The sequence below is a fragment of the Globicephala melas genome, chromosome 12 (assembly GCF_963455315.2).
Source record: "Globicephala melas chromosome 12, mGloMel1.2, whole genome shotgun sequence".
Taxonomy (NCBI): Eukaryota; Metazoa; Chordata; class Mammalia; order Artiodactyla; family Delphinidae; genus Globicephala; species Globicephala melas.
Genome location: NC_083325.1, coordinates 58746233 through 58764724, shown reverse-complemented (window position 1 = coordinate 58764724; position 18492 = coordinate 58746233). Strand labels below are relative to the sequence as shown.

The 18492-nt window shown below is 42.1% G+C and overlaps 1 long non-coding RNA gene across 2 annotated transcripts in view; it reads left to right on the top strand.

Annotated features, from left to right (window-relative positions):
• Positions 1-18492, top strand: part of LOC132593316 (uncharacterized) — a 107708-nt gene that overhangs the window by 76687 nt on the left and 12529 nt on the right. The window contains exon 6 of one of the 2 annotated variants that reach the window (XR_009566232.2): positions 1579-3429. The exons of the other annotated variant lie outside the window; for it this stretch is intronic. This is a non-coding gene — a long non-coding RNA (uncharacterized lncRNA). Of the gene's footprint in view, positions 1-1578; positions 3430-18492 lie in introns of those variants that run through there. 2 annotated transcript variants of the gene reach the window in all.

Genomic DNA, 18492 nt, shown 5'->3' with positions numbered 1-18492 from the left:
TTTTTATTAATGGAACTATTTGGTAGACTACTAAAAGTTGTCTTGTACAATGCTTCTCAAACTATCTTCCAACCTGTCATGGACTATGTGATAACTTGTGTTAACTTGGCTAGGCCAGGGTGCCCAGATATTTGGTCAAACATTATTCTGGATGTTTCTGTGAAAGTGGTTTTTTAGATGAGATTAACAGCTAAATCAGTAGTTGAATAAAGCAGATTGCTTCTATAGTATGGGTGGGCCTTATCCAATCAGTTGAAGGCCTTAATAGAACAAAGACTGAACTCCCCTGAGCAAGAAGGAATTCTGTATATATAAACACACACACACACACACACACACACAAACACACAAACACACACATATCCTGTTGATTCTGTTTCTCTGGAGAACTCTGACTCATATAGATTGATACTTTTAAAAAAGGCAATAAAAATAAACTTTTAGGAAAACAATCATATGCTTAAATATTGTGGAAATGTTATAAAAGTTTCTAAATGCTTGCTTTCAGTGTCCATATTTAGTTTCTCTGATTAGTAATAGTCTGATTAGTAATAGTAATAATAGTCTTTTGTAAATAAGTTCATTTGTATCATTTTTTTGATTCCACATATAAGTGACATCATATGATATTTGTCTTTCTCTGTCTGACTTCATTTAGTATGATAATCTCTAGGTCCATCCATGTTGCTGCAGATGACATTATTTTATTCTGTTTTATGGTTGAGTAATATTCCATTGTACATATATACCACATCTTCTTTATTCATCCATCTATTGATGGACATTTGGGTTGCTTCCATGTCTTGGCTATTATAAATAGTGCTGCTATGAACACTGAGGTGCATGTGTCTTTTCAAATTAGAGCTTTTACCTTTTCTGGATATATGCCTGGGAGTGAGATTGCTGGATCTTATGGTAACTCTATTTTTAGTTTTTTAAGGAACCTCCATATTGTTCTCCATAATAGCTGTACCAATTTACATTCCCACCAACAGTGTAGGAGGGTTCCTTTTCTCCACGCCCTCTCCAGCATTTATTATTTGTAGACTTGTTGATGATGGCCATCGTGACTGGTGTGAGGTGATAACCTTATTGTAGTTTTGATTTGCATTTCTCTAGTAATTAGTGATGTGAGCATCTTTTCATGTGCCTGTTAGCCACCTGTATGTCTTCTTTGGAGAAATGTCTATTTAGGTCTTCTGCCGTTCTTTGACTGGCTTGCTTGGGGTTTTTTTTGATATTGAGGAGGGGAGGGATAAATTAGGAGTTTGGGATTAACAAATACACACTCCTATATATGAAATAGATAAATAACAAGGTCCTACTGTATAGAACAGGGAACGATACTCAATATCTTATTATAACCTATAATGGAAAAATAATCTGAAAAAAATACATATTCTTATATATATAATACATATTATATATATTCTTTGATATATATAATATGTAACTGAATTACTTTGCTGTACACCTGAAACTAACACAACATTGTAAATCAACTGTACTTCAATTAAAAAAAAAAAGGGTAGGGTTTCCCTGGTAGTGCAGTGGTTAAGAATCTGCCTTCCAATGCAGGGGACACGGGTTCGAGCCCTGGTCCGGGAAGATCCCGCATGCCGCGGAGCAACTAAACCCGTGCACCACAAGTACTGAGCCTGCGTGCCACAACTACTGAGCCCATGTGCCACAACTATTGAGCCCATGTGCCACAACTACTGAAGCCCGTGTGCCTAGAGCCCGTGCTCCACAACAAGAGAAGCCACCGCAATGAGAAGCCCGCGCACCGCAACGAAGAATAGCCCCCACTTGCCACAACTAGAGAAAGCCCGTGCACAGCAATGAAGACCCAACACAGCCAAAATTAAAATAAATAAAATAATTTTACTTTTTAAAAAGTGTTTAAAAAATGTAAAGTAAAAAAAAGTAGATATTAACAGCTGCACTTTATAAATAAGCTGCACTTTATAAATAAAATCTTCATGGAGATAAAAGAAACTGCTTGGAGAAAAGACCTCATGGATGGGTGACTCAAAGCCCCCCACCAAAAAAAAAGAATTTATGAAACACATTTTGTGTAGCATTGATCTCATAAAAATGTAAATGCATCTGTACACGCACACATGTATTATTTACTTTTTATTTTGAACTAATTTTAAATTTACTGAAAAGTTGCAGAACTGGTACAGAGCTTTCCCATATATTCCCTCACCCAAGTTTCCCAATTTTAACTCTATACAACCGTAGTACAATTTTCCAAATGAAGACATTAACATTGGTACAAAACTATTAACTAAGCTGCAGAGATTATTCAAATTTCACCAGATATATTTTAAATAGTGAAGTCACTACTCTAGGATGTGCAAATTTAGTAGATTCTGGGCCAGAAGATTTTTGCAGAATGGGTTGAAACTGTTGCTTTATTTTGGTTGTAGATCAGCCAGCTGAGAATAGAAAAATTTGACAGCAATTGTGGATTGTTCTATAGAAGAATATACAAACCACAGACCTCAATTAAAAACATCTCACATATTGATCGAGCCAGTACTGCAATTCCTAAGCTTGACTATCATTTCTGCCAGAAATAACAAATCCTTTTGTATTTAGAGAGATTAGTCACTTAATGAAAAAATGCATTGAAACATGATGCTTGAATGTGAATCTGAAATGGTGTGCATTTTTGGCCAAGCGATTGTTTTCCATCTCTTCTGTAGTCTTTTATGACCTTTCATAGGTAGAACCCACCTTATCGGCTTTTTGGGCCCCTACCGTAACGACTTCACAGATGTCTGTCATGGCACCTGTAACAGTTGCTGTAATTTGGGTAGGTACCTGCTAAACTGTGAGCAACTTGTGGGCATGACTGTGTCTTGCTAACCCTGGTAGCTCAGTGCCTGGCCTAATACCTGAAGCATAGCAGGCCTGCAACACATGCTCGCTGAAGGAAGGAAAGAATGAATTAAACACACAATAAGTTCACATCAACATTTTTTTCCTACCTGATCTTGTTGGGAAAAGAGCCTGTAACTCGAAATTATTCTAGTGAAAAAGACAATGACGCATATATATTAAAAAGGAAAAGCTTTCAAGGGCCTTGTGTTTGAGAAACAGGCTTTGAATGCCAGGTGTGACTTACAAACTGAATAAAGAATATCGCTGTTACAAACAGCACAAGTGTCTGGGTGCTGACTCACTTTATTCCATAGATGTATTGTACTCTGCAGGTAATTTTATCCACCTGAGTAAAACTCGATTTCCACTTAGGCTGATGTGTTATTAATAGTTATCATTATTATTCAGCATTTCTACAGTATGTGTTTTCAAAGAGTTATGTTCCTCATTCTTAATGAGCTATGCAGACAGAGGTAATGAAAGGTAATCTAGTCTCCCATGTAGCTGGTATTCAGTACATTGTTACTGACTGATTCATTACTGAACTCAGGGACAGGTGGGTGCAAACTTGGAGGAGGAAAGCCTCGCTCATTTTTACTTGGAGGAAGTGTGGGGAGTTGGGGGCAGGCAAAGGGTGGAGAGGGAAGGAAGTAGGAATTCCTCCCAGTTGGGAATGGAGCAGCCTTCTGAATCCCTGACCCACTTCAGCAATCCTTAGGGCCCTCTGGAATTACAGACACATCATGTTTATTTGCCCTGTGAAGGAGTATCCTTTGGAATCAGAGCTGCTGTTTCTTAGGAACAAACTTGTTTAGGGATTGCTTTTATGAGTTTGGGGTCAGTGGTCAGCATTCTACTTATGCTTATATCACCTGATTATAAAACTGGGAAAAACAAGATACCAAGAAACATTTATAGAAATTCAGAACATAGAAGCTGATTAGGGAGATATTCTCATAGGAGGTGTTGCAGTTATGGTAGGGGGACTAGCAACAAGGAAAGTGTTGATCCTAAGGGTCCCTAGTGGCCAAGCACAGACAAAATATGTCTTTAAGAAATGGAGAGGAGAAGAAGTTTGCCTTCTATTTGTTGGAAACCTCACTTCCTCCTCGAAGCCCTGCTCAGTGGCTTGCTCTGGTTCTGTCAGTTGAGAGATGGAAGGATGTTGACAATGGGGGTTGGAATTAAGCTTGGGTTGCTTGGCTTAAAAAGTAATGTATTAGGTCTCTGGTAAGTACTCAGAAAATCCTTCCTCCTGCCTTTTATCTTTTTTTTTTTTTAATTAGCACATGACATTTGTGTACTTTGGTCTCATTGAGCAATGACCACAAATATTTGTCTGGAACACAACTTGGAAGAAAGGAAAGTTGAGATAAAAATACAGACCTTTCCTGGCACTTGGGTTGGCTGGGAGAATTATGGAAAAGCTCAGGGAAATGTGCTGCCATAAACTCAAACATCTACTTTGTCATGGGCCTGGCAGGCCAGGTTAGCCTGGAGCCATACGTGAAGGCCACCAGGGAAGTAAAAGAACCAGCTTGGAGCTCTCAGAAAGGTGTCAAGCAGATTTCTCTTCTCTTGGGTAGAAGCTCAGATCCAGAGACTGTTAGGAGGATTAAATGAGATGATGCCTGCCAATGAGACTGACACACAGCCTGGCACCTAGCAGATGCTCGCGACAAACTGGATTTCCTTCACTGCTGTGACTTCATAAGGCCTGGGAGTGGGTGTCTGAAGACACTGTGTCCCAGACGATGGCTTCAAGCCATGTTGGTATTCTACACTTTAGAAAACACTGGAAAGTTGGACTCGTGCAAACTCCAAATTCTTCCATTCTGGTTGAGATGAGCCATAGCTAGGGATGCAGCTCAGTTTCTTCATTTGCAAAATGTTATGGTTCTGGGAAATAATCTTGTGACCTGAATGAGGAAACATACCTGATATCATTTCCTCAGATAATAATTGGTCTGGATTTCAACTCAGAAGAGAACCCTAAGAACTCCCACCCACAGCGACTACTGCTATTTCTATCTGGGGCAAGGATCCAATCTCTGGGACACCTGAGCTAAGATTTCTTGGTAGTACCGTACCAATTTCTCACAAATATTTGGCTTGGAAGCCTAAACCAGGGAGAAACACAGAGCTTTGATCACAGCTGCTTCATTCTCCACCAGCATTGTCATAACATCGAGTCCTACCATTTGTGACCACCTTGTGACCAGGCAGTTCTTCCTGCGTCATCTCCCTGGCCAAAAGGCAAGTCCCTGGCCATGTATCCTTTTTAGCCCCTTATCCCACTGTGGTGCTGCATGTTCTCTCCTCATGCTTTTATTTTCAGTCTCTTCTCAACTGGATTCTTCTTGTCAGCTTTAAAGCATACTCAAGACTCCCCTTGAGAGTGGAGTGGGATGAGTGGAGACAACCGTATCCCAACCGTACCTTCTTCTCAAACCATCACATTCTCTTCTCCCCTTTCTAGAGACTTCTAGAAAGAATATACTTGTGGACTCTATTTGTTCACTTCCCACTCACTCCTCAGGTCACTGTCAGGTTGGGTCCTGACCCATCAACCCAACCAAACAGCTTGTGCTGAGGTTCTTCCTCTTCCCTGACCTCCCAACAGTGGTCCACCCCGTTCACCACTCCTCCGCCTGCAACCACTGTCTTTTCTTGGCTTCAGTGACACAAGACTTTTCTGGTTTCCTCTATCTTCTCTGACAGCCAATTTGCTATCTCCTTTGTAGCCTTATCTATTCTTCTCAAGTCAATAAATATTAAAACACCCAAGGCTCACTCCTGGACACTCTTCTCTCCTTATTCTATATTTTATTCATGCCAAAAATGTTTCCCCAGCCTAGATCTCTCCTCTGAGCTCTAGACCCACGTATCCAACTTCCTACTTAACATTTCCACTTGGGAAGTCTCACAGACATCTAAAATGTAACACATCCAAAACCAAACTCTTTTATTCCAATTTTACTTTTTTAAATTGAAGTATAGTTGATTTATAATGTTGTGTTAATTTCTGCTGAATAGCAGAGTGACTCAGTTATACATATATATACACATTCTTTTTTTATATTCTTTTCCATTATGGTTTATCACAGGATATTGAATATAGTTCCCTGTGCTGTACAGTAGGACCTTGTTGTTTATCCATCTTATATATAGTAGTTTGCATCTGCTAGTGCCAATCCATCCCTCCCCCACACCTCCCCCTTGGCAACCACAAGTCTGTTCTCTATGTCTGTGAGTCTGTCTCTGTTTCATAGATAGTTTCATTTGTGACGTATTTTGGATTCCACATATAAGTGATATCGTATGGTGTTTGTCTTTCTCTTTCTGACTTACTTCACTTAGTATGATAATCTCTAGGTCTATCCATGTTGCTGCAAATGACATTATTTCATTCTTTTTTATGACTGAATAGTATTCCATTGTATATATAATACGTACCTCCTCTTCTTTATCCATTCATGGACGTTTAGGTAGCTTCCATGTCTTGGCTATTGTGAATAGTGCTGCTATGAACATAGGGGTGCATGTATCTTCTTGAATTATAGTTTTGTCCCCAAACCAAGTTTTTGATCTCCCCCAGGCCCCACTTCAAATCTCTTCAGTGCTCCCTATCTCACTGAAGGGTTAAGCAGGCCAGAACTTGGGAGTTTCCAGGACCCTTTCCTCTGCTTTACCCTTCACATTCAATTTTGCCTTCTAAACCTCTCCTGAATCCATACTCCTCTCCCTTCGTCCTTTCCCACTATCCTAAGCTACCATCATCTCTCACCCAGATTGCTGTAAAAGCCTCCTTACTGGTCTATCTGCAGCCATTTTGACCTTTGCCTCTCACAATGTAGCCAGAGTGATTTCTTCACCTGATCTTCATGTCCACCCCCACGCCACCTGAAAATGGTTAAAATACTTGAATGCCTTTCCATTATTTTAGGGTACAATATTCTTAACAGGCCCTGCACCCATACAGCTCTATCTCAAACCATGCTCCACCATGCTTCCTGCACACCAGTCACTCTGGTCTTCTTTCACTTCCTTTTACTTGCTGTGCTTCCCCTCCCCAATTGCTTTTTGCCCCTTTTCATCTTGTAACTTCCCCCCTTTCTTCAAATCTTAGCTCAGTCATGGCTTCCCCAGGGCTATCTTCCCTGACCTCTATATCCAGGGCAAATCTCTACCATATGACCCTGGGTACTTTTCCTTCATATGCTGATCATGGCTGTAATTTTATATTTATTGGTATAACTATTTGGTTCAAATAAACTTCCCACTGACTGTAGACTCCATTAGGGTAGGGACTTTGCCTGGTTTTCTGTGCCTAGAGCCAGCACAGTACCTAGTACATACATAGAAGATGCTTGGGAAATGCATTTGTTGAACAAATGAATGAATGAATAAATAAATGAACATGGACTTTTGTTTACTGTAATTCCTTTGGCTCCCTTTTCTTCTGACTGTTTCACCCATGCCCTATCTTTTATCTAGTCATTGGAACCTCAATCATGAATTTGGTTTACATGTCCAGTGCCATTGCTGGGTCTCCTTTCTATTATTGGTAAGGAAACTCATGAGATTCTGCATAACCTTTGGACGGCATCCTCCTGTGGACACTTCCTCTCCTGCAATAATTTTGTCATTATCAAGATTCTGTTCAGAACTTCAGACTTAGGTAATAAGAGAGTACCACCTGAGGGGGGCAATCTCCCACCTAGAACAATAAGATCATGGAATTGCAGGGAACCCTTGGTAATCATTTAGTTTAATTTCTCGAGTGAAGCAGACATCCTTTCTGTACCACTTCTGACAGATACTAGTAGCTAATGTTTATTGAGCATAGACCAGTTACTGTCTTAAGAACATTGATACAGATGAATCCATTGAATCCTTTGTAACCATAAGGGTACAGTTGCCATCATGCATCTTTCATAGATGGAGAAATAGTAGAATGCCTGTCTAAGTCATACAAGTAATAAGGGGCACAGTCAAGATTTGAACCCATTGTCAGGCCATTGTCAGAACCAGAGCTTTTAGCCACCATGCTATACTATGCTACCTTTGTAGTTAGCCAACATTTATGTGGACACTTCCAGGAGTAGGAATTCACTCCACTGTGAACTGGATACTAGCCATTTTTCCTAGTTCCAGCCTCTACAACTATACAGAATACCCTGTTCCAACTTCCATAGACAGTCATTCAAATATTTTCAAAGACTAAGAGTAATTTTTTTTTGTTCATAAAAATAACATATGCTTATTGTAGAAAACTTGGAAAAGTTCAGAAGAGTATAAAGAAAATAAGAATCCTTGATAACCAAGGAGAAAATAAATGTTAACTGCCAAGAATCCATTAGTGTTTTGTTGTTGTTTTTAATATCTATATTTCATTAAGGGCCCATGTAAAACCTGTGTCCAGCCAAGACACCTAGTTCTCTGTCACATGACCTTCCATCAAGCCAGATTTTTTCCTTTATATAAAATCCTAAATGTAAAATTTCACATTTATCCCTTATAAACTATATTTTGTTTGTTTTGATTCTTTCTTCCATACTACTGAAACTCTTTGAATCTAGATTCTGCTACCTAATAGGTTAGCCTTCCAGCTTTGTGTACCACATGATTTTGATAAAAGGGCTTTCCAAATGTTTATTCTAGGAGTTGATAAAATGTTGAGCAAGGGGCTTCCCTGGTGGCGCAGTGGTTGAGAATCCGCCTGCCGATGCAGGGAACATGGGTTCGTGCCCTGGTCCGGGAAGATCCCACATGCCGCGGAGTGGCTAGGCCCGTGAGCCATGGCCTCTGGGCCTGCGCGTCCCAAGCCTGTGCTCCACAACGGGAGAGGCCACAACAGAGTGAGAGGCCCGCGTACCGCCAAAAAAAAAAAAAAAAATGTTGAGCAGGGAAGAGCCCTGTGATATTCTATTAGGGCCCTCCCTCTGGCTTCACATGAGTCTTTTCATCAATCATTTAGGATGGCTGCTCAAGAAAATACAAATCAGTGATCACTTCTCAATTTCTAAGTGCTCACAAGTCGTCATTTAAATACTTCATTCTGGAACTTTCCTGGAAATCCCTGTATGCCAATCTGTTACTTCAGACTTTTCTCTGCAGTGGAAGGGGCTGTGTGTAGACAAACTGGCCCTGACTAACATTTAATGGGGCTGAAGAAATTATCCCACGGGTATACATTGTCTTATTCTTTCTACTTCAGGAGATCAGCTTCCTGTCAACATACAGGAAACTGGAAAGCTGCAGGCTAATAATATAGCCACTGACAGGAAGATTGTTGTTTAGATTGCTCTTCCAGATTTCTCAATTGAATAATCTTGGTGAAGAATGACTGCTTCATATTTTTTTTATGACTTGGATCGACTTCAAGCCTACCTGACTTTATATAGTACATGGGCTGCTTCCATGTTGCATATAAATTTTTTGGGTGGAAGTCAAATTCTACCTAAAATGTACTACTGTGGGAATTTCCTTTTTAAGGCCATCTTGTAGTGAGACATTTTATAAAATCAGGGATTCTTCAGTGATTTATCTCTTTGGGTTTTAAAAATCAGAGTTGTTTACAGCAAAGCAAAATGATGCTGCATATTTCTTTACTTTTAGAAATGTCGGGTAACATTTTTTGTGATTGTCACTCTGAGCAAATAGGATTGGGAAGATCTTGGGACTGCCCGGCAGCCAGCTATCTTAAGTCACATTCTCACCTCACCATTCCCTGGTGCACTCCTACTGATGGAAGATTGCTTCTTTTGATTCCCCTGATTGATGATTTTCTCGTTTTCCAACTGTCTCCATCAATAACCCAAAGAGAATTACATTGAAGCATCTTCTCTCAGTGTCCTCCTGTCACTCAGCTGCAGGGGGCGGGGGTGGTGGTCATGGCATCCATCACACATCTGTGTTCCTCGTTCCCTTGGGTTGGAGCTGTGTGGAGGCCAGAGCCTCAGCTTGTTCACCTCTGGGTCTCCATAGGACTAGCCAGAGCCTCCCAGGAAGCGGTGTCACCACATATTCATTGACTCAACGATGACTCCCAAACTCGAACAGGAACCAGCTGCAGGGAATACCATGGGGCCCACCCTGTTGTCACCAAGGGGGACCATGATGGGTTTAGACTGGCTTCCTGAGATTGCCCTCCCCTGAACTCCTGCAGTATTCTGAGGCTCACTGGTCCTTAACCAAACTTCCTTCTTTTTCTCTACAGTGTGTGTATGTGTGTGCAAGCATGTGTATGTTGTTTATACACATGAATAGTCTGTCTAGGTTTCTGTGTGTAGTATGTCTCCAAGGCAGCTACTGTGCCTTAATCATAATCCCAACCCCTAACCCTAATCCTAACCCCTATAACTTTAATCCCGACTTTGATCCTAGCCCTAAATCTCAAATCCCAGAGCCTAAAAAAGATCCCTCCTCATAGTCAGTCTTTAATAAATGCTTGCTTTTTATTGTGAATATTACTATGATCTTAATATAACTAAAATCACCAGAATCTAAAACAGCCATACATTTTCTATGTTGTATTATTCAATGAGAATTTAGAATGAGCATCCCCTGACATCGAAAGAGCCAGGAGATTAAGATACCTTGAGTATAAATTTTTGTGTTTAGTAAGTAACTCAGCATCTTATTGCTGACAGTTAATCTATATGGAGGAGTTCAGCTAACCTTGTCAGTTAATTGGAGTAGCCTCTTGATCAAGACCACACCATTTGCCAATAAAGCATGTTTAAAGTGTGGTCTCTTTCTAGTTTCCATCCTCTCATCACCCTGATTTCATAGGATAATTTTATAGATAGCTTAAAACAAAATAATATAAATGAATCAATTCATTTAACTAGAACCCCTTAATATCCTACTTTTAGTTCCATGACCAGCTACCTAATTTGTGGGACCCAGTGCAAGATGAAAATATGGGGTCCCTTGTTATTAAGAATTTCAAGATGGTGTCAGCCGAGCACTAAGCCCAGTGCACGCCCGTGGAGCTGGCCCTGCGTATTTTACAGATGGGGGACCCTAGGTCTGGAAAGGCATAGCAAGACACTGCCAGGCCCCCACTGATGGGTGCTGGAGAGATGGTTAGAACCTGGTCACTGGACAGTTGGAAACTGCTCCCACCGCTTGGTTTCCCATTCATGGGCTTCTCCCACTACCCAGCGTCATCACGGTTGGGCAGCTGGGGTACATACCGGTGCTGTCAACTGGACATTCTGCTCTTAGCACTTTCATTAGTTGTTCCAACCCTTAGCCTGATTTCTTTCTTTTTTAAAAAACTATTTTCTATTTATCTGTTATCTATCTATATATCTATCATCTACCTAGATATTTGGCTGTGCTGGGTCTTAGTTGCGGCACATGGGAACTTCGTTGCCGTGTGCGGGATCCTTGTTGCAGCAAGCGGGATCTTTAGCTGCGGCATGTGGGATCTAGTTCCCTGACCAGGGATCGAACCCCGGGCCCCCTGCATTGGGAGCATGGAGCCGTAGCCACTGATTTCTTGCCTAACTCCACACCTGAGCTAATTTGCCTACAGCTGCCCCTCATTGTCAGCATGACCTCTCCCACCAGTTTTCTTGAAAACTCTGAGGAAATTTTGTGAGATGCTGGTGGAAAGAAAGCTGATGAGAGACATTTTGCAGATTGGATTGCTGTCCTTGGCTCTCAGAAGCAGAAGGGATGCATTTCTTCACAGCGAGTTTCTCCTCCCTTCCCAAATCCCAACATACACTCATTCTTAAGTGCATGTCTTGCATGTCTTGCATGTCCTACATGTCTTGGCTAAAACAGCCTCAGGATAGGTTCCTGAATACGTTGGATATTAATAAAGAGAGGGTAAGAAATTCCATTTTGAAAGTGTTTCAAATAGAAAATATTTTACGTCAATCCCTGGGAAATCAATTCCCAATCTCTGGCTCTATCTTAATTCAGCCCCATCTTGAATTAACCGCGTCTGTTGTTTGCCAGAATTCCATGGACTTGAGAATGTGTTAAAGAATTTCATTTCCTTCTTTCTCCCCAGAGGGACTGCAGAGTCAGTGACTGTAGGAATTCAGACCCCTTTACTGTGCCAAACTCCCCCAAGCCACAGACATTGCATTAACTTCGGAATGTGGCCAAGCCAGTCTCTTTGAGAAGGAAGCACTGCTGCCCTGAGCTGGCATCTGTGCTGACACAGCCTTGCATCTAGCCCACAGGCTGAGTTTTGAGTGTATTAGTAAAATTCAAGCAAGCCTGAAGAAACCTTCAATTCAAAAAAACCAAGAATAGCCAATTTAAAGAAAATCAGGGTGGAGGATGAGGGATGGAAATTTCACATTATTTCTACATAACAGATAATGAAACAGGTTCCAGGAGATTTTAAAAGAATCTAATTAAAATTATTTATATAGGGCTTTCCTGGTGGCGCAGTGGTTGAGAGTCCGCCTGCCGATGCAGGGGACGTGGGTTCGTGCCCCGGTCCGGGAGGATCCCACATGCCGCGGAGTGGCTGGGCCCATGAGCCATGGCCGCTGAGCCTGTGCGTCTGGAGCCTGTGCTCCGCAACGGGAGAGGCCACAACAGTGAGAGACCCGTGTACCGCAAAAAAAAAAAAAAAATTATTTATATAATTTCACATTTCCCCCCTCCAAACTTTTAGACAGGACTGATAGCCAAGCCAAAGCCATCAATTTGATGCTGGCTGTGCACAGTTGATAGGCAACATTCCTGTGAGTCCTCCTTGATGACAGGGAGCACCCTGGGGAAATACCCAGCAAATGGAAGACACAGTGGGGTCCTTAAGGCACTTCTCTATAAGGGGGTAGATAAAATAAAGACACAAAGGCAAAGGAACACTTTGATAATGATATAAGATAAGCTACTACGGACCAAGTGCAAAAAACAGACATGCTACTTGTGGCAGTGAGGAGCAAAATGAAAGGATTAGGTCAGTGAACCAGGGAGGGCTTCCTGTAGGAGGCACCATTCAAAGCAGAGTTTTGAAGATGGTCTGGGTGAAGGGAAGAGGAGGGAGGGCCATCCCTCTGGGAACTGAGATGATGCTTGGATTATCTAGATGACAAGTCTGCTTTTTCCCTTAATTATTGTATTTTATCCATCACATATTGTGTTCTAAATGATTCAGACTGCTCTGTCTGCATAGACCTGATGTCCAAGGTGTCCTTGATTGGATGTGCAGGTATTTGTAGTTAGACTGTAAAGTGCCACATAGAGTGGGAATGTATAATGTGAAACCTTAATTCTGGATAAAAATGCCAAGATGTGAACTATGCTGCTTCCTTTTACTAATTACTCATTTCTGACAAAAAAGCAGGAGGCTTAATTCACCCTAGGGCAATTTAAAAACACTCTTGTCAGTTAATTCACTCCCACCCTTGCTCCCCAAATAGTTTTTTGCTTTCTCATTTAAATCATTTAAAAAGTTATATCTTTCTTTCTGATTCATGACTGTGTAAATCATTTAGCTAGTTAATCAGGATAAAATTAACACTTTCCTCTAAGGCAAATTTACTTTGTTCTCTCTGGGAATATAATACTTAGAAAAGAGCTATAGATTACTTGTTATAAATGTGGGCAACTTACATGTGCATTTTGTGTATGTCTCGATCAGTACCTTCCCCATAAGTGAGCAAAAGACTTTCTCTACCAAGTAACACAGGCATCAGTTAAAACAGGAATTTAGATCCTCATCCACAGGATTATAAATCATTAAGCTTCACAGATCCGATCGACGACGGGGGCTGGTGGAGACCTCCTCTTGCTTCATAGCAATCTGATTGCTCTTGCTCCGTATCATCTTTCTAAGAGGACTTAGAATTTGGTTTTAGGGCTTCCCCGGTGGCGTAGTGGTTGGGGGTCCGCCTGCCAATGCAGGGGACGCGGGTTCGGGCCCCGGTCCGGGAAGATCCCACATTCCGCCGAGCAACTGGGCCCTGTGAGCCATGGTCGCTGAGCCTGCGCGTACGGAGCCTGTGCTTCGCAACGGGAGAGGCCACAACAGTGAGAGGCCCGCGTATCGCAAAAAAAAAAAAAAAAAAATTGGTTTCAAACAGCTGTCAGAATGATTCCCCCCTTTCTTAGGGCATTCATTAGAAAATAAAATCCGATATAATTAACAAACCAACTTATACGCCTGCTGTTCTGACTTGTTTTAAGTGTTATTTCTACTTACCAACAGTTTCCTGTCAGCATCCTGCTGTTTCTTTAATATGAATTCTGCACTGGGGAAGAAAAAAAACTCGGCATTAAAATAAAGCCCTGACTTTTCGTCACTTCTCTTCCTGTTCATCTGTGTTCAGATCCAATTTGCTTGGAGGTTGAAAGGAACTAAAATGTCAAAACCATCACTGAGAGAGAGAGAAGGGACCTCTCTGCTCCTAGAGTTGGCTGAAGGATAGGGCTGCCTTTAGACTCATGATAAACACCCTCTTCCCTCACTGCTGGGCTTGGGTGGCCCGTGTGGCTACCAGAGTACTGGAGAACCGATTTAGGTTCCCGGGGTTGGTTTCCCAGCTGAGAGTCCTCCTTGGTACCAGATGATGTTCTGGTACCTTTGAGCCTGTCCCAGAGGCACATGGGAGTGAGTGGGCGATCCGGGGAGAACTTTGATCCCAAAGCTGGCCTCTGGGTTTGGTAAGGGTGGGAGGCTGCATGAAAATAACTGAGGGGCTGCTGAGGTGGCAGATACAGCAGCAGAGATGATGCGATGTGATCAAAATGTACGGGATTACGGTTTTTCTCTGCTGGATCTTTTAAATTAATTTTTTAAAAATTCTGGAAATTTTGAAACATACCAAAGAAGGTGAAATAAAATAATCAGCTCCCAAACATCCATCACCCATTTTCAGTAATTATTTACTCATGCTTTTCACACCCCCACCAACTTCCCCTTCCTGTATTATTTTTGAAGCAAATTCAAGACATTGTATCATTTCATCTATAAATTTGGTTTGTGTCTGTAAAAAGTAAAGACTCCTTTAAAAAACTATAACCATAATCCCATTAGCACACCTAAAATTAATTAATAATTAATTCCTTCATATAATCAAAGAGCCAGTGTTTAAATTTTCAGTTGTCTCATAAATAAATTTTTTTAAATAGTTTCTTTGATCCAGGTTCAAATAAAGTCCCACAATTTGATTGGTGGATAAGTTTATGAAGTCTTTCTTTCTCTCTTCTCTGGTGGCGCAGTGGTTGAGAATCCGCCTGCCAATGCAGGGGACATGGGTTTCAGCCCTGGTCCGGGAAGATCCCACATGCCGCGGAGCAACTAAGCCCGTGCCCCACAACTACTGAGCCTGCGCTCTAGAGCCCGTGCTCTAGAGCCCGCGAGCCACAACTACTGAAGCCCGTGTACCTAGAGCCCTTGCTCCATAGCAAGAGAAGCCACTGCAATGAGAAGCCTGTGCACTGCAAGGAAGAGTAGCCCCCGCTCGCCGCAACTGGAGAAAGCCCATGTGCAGCAACAAAGACCCAACACAGCCAAAAATAAATAAATAAAATAAAATAAACTGTTTATTTTGGAATCATTGTAGATTTACAGAAAAGTTTCAAACACAGCATAGAGAATTCCTGTGAATCCTTCACCCAAATTCCCCTAATGTTAACATCTTACATATTGATGGTATATTTGTCAAAACTAAGAGATTAACTCTGGGACATTACTATTAACGAATTTACAGGCTTTATTCAGATTTCACCAGTTTTTCCCTTAATGCCCCTTTTCTGTTCCAGAATCCAGTTCAGGACACCACAATACACTTAGTCATTGTGTCCTTACACTTCTCCGATTTGTGACAGTTGCTCAGTCTTGTTTGGACAGCTACTAGGCTACACTGGTGATGATTAAAATCTTTGGGTTGACATTGGCTCCAGCTGACCGGACTCCGTAAGTTTTCACATGGCAGGATGGATGCTAGCACAAGTGAACAAAGAAATAACAATCTTCTCCTTCTTGAACACAGTGCATTACATTTTACCATGTGTCTTTGCCTGTGTTACTTAACATCATTCTTGAAATACTTGAAGGTAAAGTGTGACGTATTGTCTTTCCCCAGATAAGGAAAGTGAGAAGGCTGAGAGAGGTCCTGTGACTTGGTCAGATGGCTGGTTATGGATGAAAATGAGACTAGAAAACAGGTGTTCTTCCCCTTTGTGCTTTTGTCAGATAGATTCACGCAAATGGCTTCCAGGATTAACCTTTGAGGACTTTTTGCTTTGGTACCAAACATCTCAGGATGAATGATTAAAATTAGAATTTAAAGTTATAGCCCCAAGTTTCTCATAGTGAACAGTCCAAATGTTGGTTTAAAGCACCAGATTTGTGCTCTAAATCCAGTTGAATGTTGCTATATTGATAGATATGTTTAATGTAGGCCTGGGTAGGTGGGGGAATACACCCCATTCGGCCTTGACTAATGAAGTTCAGGCAGCAGCTCTGATCCTTCCAGCGCAGGGTCATGGTCAAGAAGACCAACAGCCGACAATGCTATTGGAGGTGCTCCTAGGTTCTGAGCTTCCCGAGGGCAGGGTCACCCTTGGAGCCCACATAGCTCAGCTTCATGGGAACAGAATGATACTTCTGCTCCATCATTAACATGAAAGGAATAATTGCAAAGCTTAGAACACAAGGGGATGGTGAGATAGAGGAGTGATTAACCCATGCCCTCCCAGGAAAAGAAAGCCAGCACTTAAACACATCTTAACATCTCAGATATAATTTCTATCTCTGGTAATGATGATGCTGACACCAGAGTACTTTTGGAATGGGATCCCCTTGTTAACAGAGGAGCGAGTATAAAGTGGGTGAAAAACTCAGCCTAATGAAAGTGACTTTAATAGCCCTTTAGTTTCACAAGTAGGATTCTGTGGCTCTTTTGTCTTGCTTGGTCCATTGGCAGTGAGTTTAATGATGCTTCACACTGAGTGTGCCTCAACCGTGGTGAGGTATTTCAGCAAAACTCTAGTTGGGATTCTGGATTCTTGGACCATTAATAATTTGAAGGGTGGCAATAAAAGGGGAGGAACTCCAGTCTCAGCAAGGGTTTTCAAAAGGCAGTGTAATAATGAGGCGTGTGGGGCTTCCCTGGTGGCGCAGTGGTTGAGAGTCCGCCTGCCGATGCAGGGGACACGGGTTCGTGCCCCGGTCCGGGAGGATCCCACATGCCGTGGAGCGGCTGGGCCCGTGAGCCATGGCCGCTGAGCCTGCGCATCCGGGGCCTGTGCTCTGCAACGGGAGAGGCCAGAGCAGTGAGAGGCCCGCGTACCGCAAAAAAAAAAAAAAAATAATGAGGCGTGTGGAGCCCTGGGTGGTAGGGCCTCCGGACTCCTGCTCTGCCCCAGCTGGCTCTGTGTCCTTGATCTTACACTTAACCTTGCTTTCTGGGTGCCAGTGGAATGTGCAGATAAAACTCTCCCTGACCTGCCTAAGAGGTATGTTATGAGAAACAGCTGATTGGGAGTATAAAATGTTTGGGGAAGTCTGAAAGGAAGAAAAAAAGGGAAAAAAAATTACATTTTGGAAACAGAAATTGCTTAATAACAAGCAGTGACGGAATGCCTACACATTGGAGTTTTGTAATCAGAATGAAGATTTATTTGGCATTTTGGATTTGTTTTTTCAGTAAGCAGAGGCTATTTGGGGGAGTTGAGAGAAAGGAGAAAAGGGAAAGAAAGTTTAAGTGCCAGCAATAATCTAGGTATATAATCTACCAAAAATTCTACTGATTGACAACTCTTTCTACTTATATAAAAAAGATCTTCTGATTATGATTATTCACACCATGTCTGTTTTCCACATTGTTTCATAATCTGAGGTTCCTTTTCCTACCCCATGCTCCTAGCAATTGTCTAAAGCTAGAAAAGCAAAATCGTTTCAAATGTTGGCCCTCTGTGGCCTTAGAACAATGGCTGACCTAATTTTTTCCATAAGTCCTATTACTGAGCTTGGGTGTCTCACCTTTTCAGCCTTCCAAACACTGGCTTATCTTGGGGACCTTATGAAACCCTGTGCCTAAGAATAACCTGGTGGTTTAAAAACAAATAGCCTAAGCCCTGTGTGAGCCTCCCGTGAAGGGCATTTCTAATTCCCTCTTAAAAGCCTGAGCTTGGATCAGAGTTGGTAGTATTATTTGGGGGTCACCTGCTGATTCTAGTTTCCCCTCCACCCGCCTTGTCAAGGTCTTGCTTCCTCTGACTTTTCTCCCAGTTCCAGGATATGCCTGGGTCATGGTGAAATGTGGACTCTGGTGAATGTGGCCAGAGGATGTGGCTCTCCCTTCAGATCCAGGGACTGAAGGCTCCTGGCTGGATGAGGAGAACAATTAACCTCACAGCAGCTGCGAGGCCAAAGTTGTTCCTACCTCTCATAGACCAAATCCAGATCTTGCTGGGCTCAGGGGTTAATATATCGGCAGTGTCTTAACCACTGACCCCCCTCAGGGTTCCTTGTTCTACTGCTCTTGCGTTAGATGTCACTGACTAGCCCTGGCTTGTCCCACTCGGGGGACAATCCGAGGATTGGAGAAACTTACTTGGTCATAATTTTGCCACTAGATAAAGGCCTGTGTCTGCTTCCATCCGTCACCT